Raw genomic sequence first — 11,800 nt, 5'->3', positions numbered from 1 at the left:
TTAATTTTCTATAGATAGTTTCTAAATACCCTTGAATGACTTCTTTAAAATTACAAAATGTAATGTTAAACCATATTAACTTATTGACAAACCTGAAAATATGGTATGCAGTTATTTTAGTTTGTAATTTTAAAGATTATTTCAGTGAATTGAAAATAAGTTTTAATACGATATATTTCAACTTAACGTTTCATTATTACTTAAAATGTTTAAATGATAAAAAATAAATAAAAAAGTTTTTTGTTTTTTTCGGTCGACTTTTTTATGTACTTTGAGCGGTCTAAACTTTTTTGTATTGATTTGTATATTTTAGTTACTTTAGGTGTTTAAAAAACTGTACATTAAAATTACATCAACTTCAAGTTTGTCCTGTCTTTTATTCGTCCTGTAGTTTAAGAAATGAAAGGATCATTTTCATTCTCTAAACTTTTATTTAATAAATTTTAAGTTTTTTGAGGCTTTATTTTGCGTTTTGTTAATAGTAGTACAGCAAATTGTAAATATTCTGAACATTTTTGTAACTAACTATGTACATACTTTTAAAAATTTATTTCAGTTTATATAACATTGCTAGTTTGACTGTAAATTTAATGTCAATTTAAACTAACAAAATCGTACTATTAAGTCGTTGTGTTACATATAAACCAATAACTTAAACTAGTTAAATCTAGTTAATTAAAAACTTGGTAGAAACTAATTTAAGAAACTCAAAGCGAAATTTGATTTTAAGTTTGATGTGTGGTTTTATTAATTTATTTTTTTTGTATTTTATCTTATCTAGCAGATAGTTGTAGGTTTTATACTAAACAACTTAGGTTTATTTGTGCACAATAAGTTAGTTCTTAGCTTTCTTTTAACAAGTTTGTAGTTAGAAAAACATATTAATTTTAAAGTAAAGCTTTAAAAGGTTTATTCAATAATTCAATGTTTATTGATGCAAAAAGATAAATAAGTGAGCTATTTGTATAGAAGTTAATAACTGGTCTGGTACTTACCTTATTTTGAAAGGTAATGCTTATAATTTCAATAAAAAAGTTTAGTAAACAACAATAACAAGAAGAGAGAAATGTCTTCTTAATAAAAATTACAGTTCTAAAAAGTAGACAAAATGTTCCAGAAACTGTTTTCAAAAATTGTTTGAAGTTAATTTGACAAATGTTTTAATTTAGAAAATAAAATGTTTAAGCTTTGAATTTTACATTTACAACCTAAGTTTTAAATTAATAACAATAACAACATGAAACATCATTAAATTTTTTAACTTTATTTCAAAGCTACCATTTAAGTTTACCAAATGTTTGAAAGAAATTTTTATTAATGCAGAGACCAAAATTACGGCTTATAAAAATTGAAAAAAAAAAATTTAAAACCAAAGTGTTTAGACGCTTTAATATAAAAAACAAATATTAAATTACAACAGCTTTCATACATATGTAAAATATACAAAAGATTTAAATATTTTGATAAAAAAAAAACACAACAGCGAAGAACAGTAGTATTTCTTAGGTTTAAAGAATAAAACAATAGCTTATAGACAATAGCAAAGTTCTTAACGTTTTAATGTTTGTATTAATTATTAAAAAAAATAGTAAGTATAAAACTCTGTATCACTGCACCAAGAGTTGAAGTTAGATTAAAAAGTCAATTTAAAATTAATTTGTCAATGGGAATTTTAAAAGTAAACCAAACAAACAAAAATATTGAACCGAATATAAAAACTTTAAGTCCCTCTACATCATTAGTTTCCAACATAAGTTTATTCTAATCAAACAAAAATAAGTAAAAATAAATCTCACAATGTTTTTTGTAAGCTTACTAATGGAAATCACAAAAATCTTAACATTTTAATCAAAATATTTTTCTACATAAGCTGGTACTAATTAGACTTACACTTTAGTACTATTTAATTTTTTTTTATATAAAATACTTTTTAGCTTTTTGGTATTTTATTTTAGAAAGTTGTTTTAATTATTTTTAAGTTGTTAAACTGTTTTCAAGCTGACACGCAAAACTACGTTTTTAAGAAATTTTAACAAGAAATTATGCTTAAAAAGTTAATAAAGCTAATTACTAACGTTTTTTTTAATTAAAAAGATCAAATAGTAAAAGAATATTAAATGTTTTAGTAGAGTGAAGTTTCAGTTAAACAAATAGAAAGTCTGAAGTTTCTCCAAAAACTTGAAAAAAAAACTATCAAAACTTTAAGTTTTTTTTCTATTTCGTTAAGAACTGATTTTAATTTCTAAGAAGTCATGCCTAAAGTTGTATAACACCTAAATAATTTAGTTATACAAACGAGCAAGATAACAAGTCTATGCATATTTTGCAAAGTATATAGAGTATTGAAACATCAAGCTTATGTTTAGTTTAGTTTGTTGAACTACAATATTAAAAAAACGTTTAAATACTTGGTCTTGGGACCTGGTGCACGTAAAAAGAAAAACTTTTGGTTATTGAGTCGTACACCACGGGTACCTTTTAAGGTCTTGTCTTGGACAAAGTGTTTATGGTTGTGTTAACAACTTTTGTAAATATAAGCTTATCACAGTAAGCAGTTTAATTTAATTTTTTTAAGTAGAGCAGAAGTTTGTAGCTGTTGTAAACCTTACCCACCTACAGTAATGCTCAAAGTATAAACGTTGTTTAATAAACAGTTTTTTAATCTCAAAAATCTTTAAATGGATAGGAATTTGAACACTTTGTAGTTTTTGTGGCAATATATCTGAAAGTTAGTTTGTAAGTTTTGTTTTCTTCTTATAACAAAACAAGTATTGAGTTCAGAGTTTCACCATAGTTGCCAGATTTCGGTGAAAAAAAGCCACAAAAGTTAAAGTGAGCAACTTAATAAATCGGACAAATTTACCAGTTTTTTTTTTCGCTGGGAGGAATTACATAAACAATAAAAAATACATAAAATAAAAACTTATCAATCATCTTTTAAATAAAACTGTAATTTGAAAATTATTTTGAAACACTACTTTTAATATTTAGTTGAATGTGAATCGTGTTTTTTTCGGAAATATTTGGGTTCACGAAATTATTCGAAATAATTTATAAGTTGAAATTGAAACATACAAACGTATATTAGTATTAAGTATTCTTAATTTCTTACAACCCTGCTAAATATTTTTATTAACTTAAAAACTTATTACAAAAACACTGAAAAATATAACTTTCTTTAGTTTGCCTAAGCTGTTTTCAAACTAAAAATGCTTTGCAGGTTTAAGATTTCTGCTCGACGAACGAATTCTGCCCACGCAGAACAAAACACAAAAACATTTTTCAATCATCAAAATTTCAACAAAGCATCGTACTGCATACAAAAAAAAACTTTCCGACGATATTTTTTTTCTGAGCTCTTAGGGTTTAAAATTTAAATACTAACTACGATATATCTGATAAAATCAAAACTAAGTTTTGTTATAACAATCTATATATTTTTTTAATGATGCTTTAATAGTTGTTTATGTATGTGAAGTTTATGAAAGCATATGTTTGATAAAAAGTTTTCAAATGTTTCCGGTTCATATATTAAAATTAAAAAGGAGATTTTTCATACTTTGTTTTTGATAATAACATTGAATTATAATCTATAAAGACTGAGCTAAATTTAAGATATAATAGCGTTACTCAAAGTTAAAAGAGAATTTTAGAAAGATGACTTATATTTAAAAACTAAGCTTGTAACTTGTAAAATTGAACAATTTTTATATTGTATTTAAAAAAAATCGAGGATTTTTCTAAAACCAATTGTTTTAATCATAACAAACGCTTTAGTTTATTTTTATACAAGCTTTATCTAAATAATTTTTTTTATAAACTTAAGGGTTTATTGTTTTTATACATATTTATACATAAAATTTCCTTTAGTAAAAACTTAAAACAGTTTGTAAGTATGTATATTTGTATTCAAAACTACATATTTCCTTCGATTAAAGTAATTTTAGCTTATTTTATAGTAATAAGTTGTGTTTAAATTAAAAAATTTAACCAATGAACATATAGACATCGATTTATAAGTACTTAAAAATTCATAACAGTGTTTTATGATTTACAATGTTTAAAGTAAGTTGATTAGCTAGGTCTTTCAAATCTATATACTTTAACAATTTTATGAACCTTTTTTGGTAAAGGCGTTTATAAACTGTTGGTCATTACAAGTTTAAAGCTTGATAGCTGCTCTTCAAAAAAAAAATTTCTTTTTAGACTTTCATGAAAATTTTTTATATAAAATTTTTTATTCATAAATTCGAAAACATTAATGTTAGGAAAAATTTCTAGTACGTTTTTATAGTACTAGGTTTTTTATTTCTGACTTTAGTGCAATACCATATATTGCAATAAATTATGAAAAAATAAAATTTGTTCATAATCTCCTTAAATTTTAATTTGATTAAAAACCAAAAATATTAAAACATATTTTTAAATTGTTTTTATGTTTAAACTTCTAAAGTTATAACCTTTTTTTTGTTCAGTTTAAAGACAAAATTTTATAAAATGTGTGGTGAATAAAACGACATTGCAAAATTTTTTCTTAATGAAAAAGCTAATCACGAATTTTGAAAAAAAAATGTCATCTAAGTTCAAAGCAAGTGTAAAAGTGTAAATTCAAATCTTACACTGTCGATTTAGAGCTTGTAGCTGTTGATTAGAGCTTTTGAAAGTTTTGTTGATGGTAATACAGTCTGCATTATTTTGTTACTTTTTATAAGGTTATAACTCATCCCTGTTTAAAGAAAGTTTTGTATTGAGTTTTTTTTTGCAAAGTTACGCAATAGTTGTTGAGACTTGTAGTAGTATTGAAACTTGTAGCAGAAGTAAAAGCTATAAGTTTTATATTTCGTTTAATACTTTCAGATTTTAGTTATAATTTAATTTAAAAAATAATTTTTTTTAATCGTTATAATGAAGAAAATCAGAACAAAGTAAAAAATTGTTTTAATTATAAACTTTTTGCTAATGTTTTTAAACTCCAAAAATTTTAAAAGTAGAACCTTTAACAGTTTATATTTTTATGTGATATGTAAGTATGTTGTGATTTATATGGTTAGAGTTTTACTAAACTGTTGATAACTTTATAAATACTTGAAAGGTTTGAAATTTAATAGATATGCTGTATTAAGGAAACATTGTTTCATGTAAATCTAAAAAAAGATTGTTGTTGTTATATAGAAACTTCAGTTAGAAACGAATTTTGTATATTCAAATAGTTTTAAAAGTAAGTAATTTTTTTTAAAAGCAATAAAGTTTTCGATATGTTCCCATAAACTTGATAAGTTAAACTATTTTTACTTATCTTATATATGCTAGTACGTATTTTTTTTGTAAATAATACTGAATACAATTTAACTTGATAGATTATCAATACACATTAATACGTAAAAAATGTAGAAATAGAAACTGTTATTTAAAACTAAATTAAAAGCTTAGTCATTAGTAAAATAATACCTACCGGATTTGTAGTATAAGTACAACTAAAACTTGATAATATTTTATATTTTCTATAAAGTTTTTTCCATTCTCAAGCGCTTGAGTAGGATTGATATAATTATTAAAATCTTTATTTACGAAAACAAACACTTAAAATGTAGCAATGACTATTTTGGTTATTAATGATGACTTAAAAGCCGTCTTTAAAAAAAATACTGTTGTTTCTAAAAACTAAGCTTTTTACTACTTATATGTTTATAAAGGTAAAACTTTTACAGCATTAAGTGATAGTTTCAACTCCTTAATTTATTAAGCATTGTTAATAAGTGATCGTTAAACAACTTAATTAAATTTCAGTTTATTTTCTTTACGATTTAAACAAATTAGTTCAGATATTTAGTATTGAAGCTTTAAAGTACTGTTGATTTCACTAATGTTTTAACGGTCAACAAAATTTAAAATTTTTATAAAGCTTAAATTTTTATTAAATATAAATCAAAAAATAAATTTCAAAACTAAGAATACAACTTTTAACAATTTCTTTATTGCTAGTTTTTATTTATTTATTTTACTGTTCTGAGTTGTTTATAGAAAAAAAAAACAAGTTTATGTAGCTTTGGAAAAACTGTTACTAAAAATAAACTGAAAGTTTCTAAAAATAAATTAAGAATTTACTAAACAATCTGCTTAAATCTAGTAAAAATAAACTTGCAACTTTAAACAAATACACATAAATGTATATTAAAAACACAGAAGATGACAGTAGCTGTTTTTGGTAGATTCCAAAAATTTCAAGTTATGAAACAATTACAATATTTTTACCAAAATAAATTTCTAAAAATAAATTGTCAGCTAAACTTACAAACATTACTTGATTTAACTTTGCATGAAATTAATTAAACGCGAGCGACTGATGAAATTTACATGTAAACAAAAAATATTTGTTATGTATTCGACAAAGTTTATCTATTTATAAATCTGTGGGTTTGAAAGTTTAAATTGTTTTAAACCGGGTTTTGTTGGGGAGAAAATTTTGGAAAAATGTCAATGTGTTTTGATGAAAATATTTTTTCACCTTGGAAAAAAAGTTTAGTCGTATATAAACTTTTGTTTTCATCTATTTGAATTAATTGTTCTTCGAAGTTGAAGCTGTAACAATTATATAACATTATAATTCTGTTCATTACAAAATTTATTTTTAGTAGTATAAATAAAATCAAATTAAAAAATTAAAAAAGTTGCAAAATATAAACTTTTAACAAGAATTACTAATGAAATGTGGAAATTCATAACATTCATGAAAAGTCATGTGTTGATACAAATTTTTATTTGAAAACCTATGTTTTGTTATTCATCAGATAGAGACTGCTAAAAATAGTTCTAAAAAAATAAAACTCAATAAAAATCATTTCACTAGATAAACACGTATTTGAAACTCTTTATCAAGAACTTTTAAATAATGTACAAATAGATCAAAACATTCAATAAAAATTTTTCTACCAGCAAACTAATAAACAATGTATTTGAAACTCGCAATCCTTCTAGTAGCATCAACTAATGCAATGAATAGTTGCATCAAAAACAATGGTGTGTATGATGATTACGGAAATTGCGATTGTACTCCTTTTCTTACTAATTTGGAATCTATATTGCAAGATAATCAACCTGATTTTACTGAATACTGTTACAAGGATGACCCGTTAGTTGTGTTTCATTAATTATTAAGATTAAATTAAGTCTAATTACAAAGTATGAAGTACTTTAAATTTGTAAATTAAGTTTCTTATATCAATATAAAGTAAGCGAAGACAAAGTTAAAATTACTTTGAATAGTTTTAATTACTACTGTCATTTATTTTGATTTAGTCTAGAATTTTTTTTCAATACAAAAAAGTTATAAAAAAATATTTCAGCTTGTAATATGAATAAAAATAAGTTTTAAATTTCAGTATGTTGGCCCTGTAAACTGATAAGGTTTTATTAAGTTGTTATAACCAAACTACAAACTTAAAACAAAAAGTTTTGGAATACATACTAAAGTTATAAAGTTTTTTTTTAAAATTCTACGTAGAATTTAAGTCATGCAATATTAAAAACTGTCAGTTTGATTTATGCTGTGTTTTTAAAACTTTAAAATTAACAATTTAAAGCAAGTTTAACAAAAACACACAAAAACAAATATTTTTTCAGAGAGTTCAAGTTGAGTATATTCGACGTTTTCACTGAGAGATGCGACTTTCAAGTTAAAGAAATTGCTACACCATACCATTGTGATAATTCTGTTGGAAAGCATGGTATGTTTATTTTAAAATATATGTAAGGTATAATAAAATATTAAAAACAAAACCTAAACTATATTAAACTGTGAAATTTATGAGCGTAAAAAAATCAAAACTTCTTATTTAGAGTGTGAATTTAATTTGTATATAAAACAAACATTTATACAACTTATTACAACCATAACATACAAAAGTTGGTCTACTTACATAAGAATAAAACAATAAAAAAAATTTCGCATGTATAAGGGCTTTTTATTAACTAGGGTTAAACTTGATTAGTTTGTAGTAGGTTATTTTAAGTTTAAACTTAGAAAAATTGTGACACTGTAAATTGAAAAATTAATTAAATTGAATACATTTTGCAGCTTAAACTTAAAAACGGAAAAACTAAAACAAACACTTTTTGATGTAGATTATATATAATATGGTTTTTGTACTGTTTTTTTGATCTTTAAAGATTAATTAAGAATGTAGCGTATTTAAACTATTGAATTGTGCCATTATATACAAAACAAATTTTTGTTTAGATTAGTTATAGTAGTTATAAGGAAATTTTATAACTCACTTAATGGGTTTAATACGTCTGATACGTTTTTAGTAACATGTATAATTTCATATAAAACTTTAAACTAATGCTTGATTTCCGTTAAACTATTAAGTTAAAAACACTATTAGAAATATTTATAACTTTGTTTTTAGCTTTTTACTAAACTTTTTTGTATATTTTTTTTTTTTTTATATGTTTTGAAAAGATAAGTTTGTAATTTTTTTCCTCATACCCTTAACAATGGTATTTGAGAAATCATTCTTACAAAAAAACCTTTAAAAAATTTAAAGTCCAAACAAAGTTAGTTTAGTAATTTACTTGACACAAACATATTTTATAAAAATTAGTTTTTGTTTTTAAATAAAATGTTTCTAAACTATTTATTTTCACAGTTCACAAAGAAATAAAGAAATGCTTCCGCAGGAACGGTCACCAGGGCAACAGTGGGGTCTATTTGTACAAAAATGGACTTTGCACCCTTTTCTGCAAGCGTGGTTACTATGGTAGCAAGTGTCAGTATTTCACGGGTTACTAAGAGTTATGAATTCAAATATTTCAAATCATGTTCCACACTGAGATTAAAGACAAAATAGTTTTATTTAAACTATTTAAAGTTTCTAAAACTTAAACAAAAATTTTGAAGTATATTAGCAAAAGTATGAATTTTTACAAAACTGTTTTTATTCAATATTGCTTTAATTTTTCTTCTAAACAAACCTATATATAGATAGTTTCTAAATTTAGAAAATATTTTTAAAGCTTTGATTAGCTGATATATTTTTTAAGTATACAACATTTGTATGTAATATTTTATAAACATTTTCGTATATTGAGCTTTTTTTTACTAGTTTTGTTGTATTTAGTTTATTATTTTATTTATTTTTTTATTGAACTTTCATGCTGCTATACGTATACTTTTTAGAAAATCCTGATAGATTATTTTTAAATTATTAAATACTTTGAAAACTATGTTTTATGTGTCGACTCGAACTAAAAGCTTTTAGGGAGCAGAAAAACTATTACACTTATTATTTAAAAAAAACAAGTATTTTTAAATTGTTTAAAAAAGTATCTTTTGAGAATTTAACTACTGTATTTCAAAAAAAAAAAAAACTTCTTGTTAAGTTTGATTATTTTAATTTTAATTAAAAACATTGCTTTTTAATTGATTCATATTAGTTTTTGCTTTTTACTTGAAATAAAATTTTCATCTAATGTGAGATTTTGTTTAAAGCTTAAGTTTTGATAGTAAAAAAAAAAGATTGTAATGGAGTAGTTTAAGAATATTTCAAAACTAGTTTTTGATATTAAAAGGTACTTATAAATTATCAAAAGGTACTAATACCTTTTAAAATGTTTTACAACTATATCAAAAGAATATCATCGTTTATGATTTTCATTTATACATTTAGTACCTTTTTATTTGTCGCTTTCAATATACTAAACTTATTGAACTTATTTTGGTATCAGTCGCAAATTGATAAAGTAATGAGATTATTATTCTATTAATTAACAAAAAAGCTTTAAAGTTTTAGTTTCGTCAAGTTTAAACTGTTACTTAAAAGAATTTAATAAGTATAAAGTGGCACTTAATACTAAGTAAGTCACAAAACTATGTTACAATGCTTAAATAAAAACACTTTCTTGCTCTAGAGAGTTATGTTTTTAAAATAAACTATTATAGTTTATTCAACGACAATAAAAAGACGCTCAAAATATTTGGTCTTAGGACCTGGTGCAAAAAGAAACTTTCGGTTATCGAATCATACACCACGGATACCTTTTAACTTCTTGTCAAGAAAACATATATAAAACTTAATATCTTTACAAATTTCTATTTTTTTTTATTTTTAAAGTGTTTTTTAGTTAAAAAAAACTCAGACTACGAAATCTTATATACACTACATAGTAGTCGGATGGATTAAATAAGAAAAAAAAAAACGCTTAAGTTTTCCACTTAGTTTATTTCGAAAACAGAAATATAGTTGACTTTCTACATTCATTACATTTAAATAAAAATTTAGTAATAGTTTTGATTTTGATCCTAAATACTTTGTATAGCTTATCTACAACTAATGTTAAAAATAAAAATTTGCTACAGAATAAAAAGGTTTAACTTATATAAGAAATTTATGGTTTTTAAAGCTGTTCATACTTTATAATTAGCGAAACGTTGTCAGTCTAATAAACTATTTACGTACAAAAACTGTTTTCTTTAAATATTTTTATAAATATTTAAACAAAAGGCTAAAAATTTACTGAAATTAGTTCAATTTAATTTTTATTGAGTTTAAAACATTATCGTGCTTTCTAATTACGTTATATTTTGAAATGCATGAACTTAAAATCAATTTAACATCAAAAGATATTAAAACATTAACTGTTAAAATACAATTATCATAGAATAAAAGCACAAAATATCTTTTAGATAGTTTCTAAACGTTTTTAAAAAGTGTTTAGAATACTTTATTAACGTAAGAAAAGTAAAATTTTATCACAATAAAGGTTGAACAATAGTAGATATTAAAAAAATAAATATAATTTCTAAAAATGATAGTCATAAGACAGTTTTAGCAAATATTGATGTTATAAAACTTTTATACATCAGACAAAAACAGCATAATACCAGAAGTTTTAAAATTATGAGTCTTTTAAACAACTAAAACAAATATTGATATTATGCAAGTTTTATCTATAAGAAAACTTAAACAAATTTCAATGTTACAAAACTTTACCACAAATGAAAAGTTACTCAATTACTATTATAAAAAAACTTTTATACAATACATTGACAAACTAATATTGTACTTAGACAAATTTTATTATAAGACAGCCTAAACAAATATTTATGTTATGAAACTTTAGGTTTTAAGACAGTTTAGTTAAACATTGATATTGTATAATTCTACCTATAAGAAAGCTTAGAAGTTATATAAGAATAACGACTTAACAAACAAACTTTTGTATAAATATGGAGGTAGAAATTGAAATTTTCAAAAATGTACAGACGTTTATAAAAGTATACATAGAGACTGTTTTTTCTAAAATTTCTAAAAAACCAATTATAAGATTTTAAACTACTTTTCTTGCACTTTTTAAAAGATGCTTTTGATATCAAAATTTGTTTAAATATATTTTTAACTTTTAAAAGCAAATAAGCATAGTGAAAGTATTAAAAAAAAAAAGCTATTTGTTTCCGTAATCAATTATTAAACTCTACCGAAGAAAGCTTTTAGATCCATCGTTATGAAATGTTAAACAAAAAAACTTGTATGTGTTTTTGCAAAAAAAAGTTTTCAAAGTTATGATAATATTATCTAGTAATGAGTTTTTTTATACAAGATAGTAGTTTTCAACAGAAAACACACAAAATCATTGATTAGAATAGAGTTATGTAAACAAAAAATGATTTTAATTTGTAATGTATTTTTTAGATTGTTGCAATTTTCAAAATGAAATATACTTTTTTCTTACTTTTGTTTTTATTTTCACCTTCTCTTGAAAAAAGTTTTGAAACACAACCAATTGAAAGTCTTCAAGGTTC

The sequence above is a fragment of the Thalia democratica genome, chromosome 3 (assembly GCF_965202585.1).
Source record: "Thalia democratica chromosome 3, ktThaDemo2.hap1.1, whole genome shotgun sequence".
NCBI lineage: Eukaryota > Metazoa > Chordata > Thaliacea > Salpida > Salpidae > Thalia > Thalia democratica.
Note: the sequence above shows the minus strand (reverse complement) of the source record.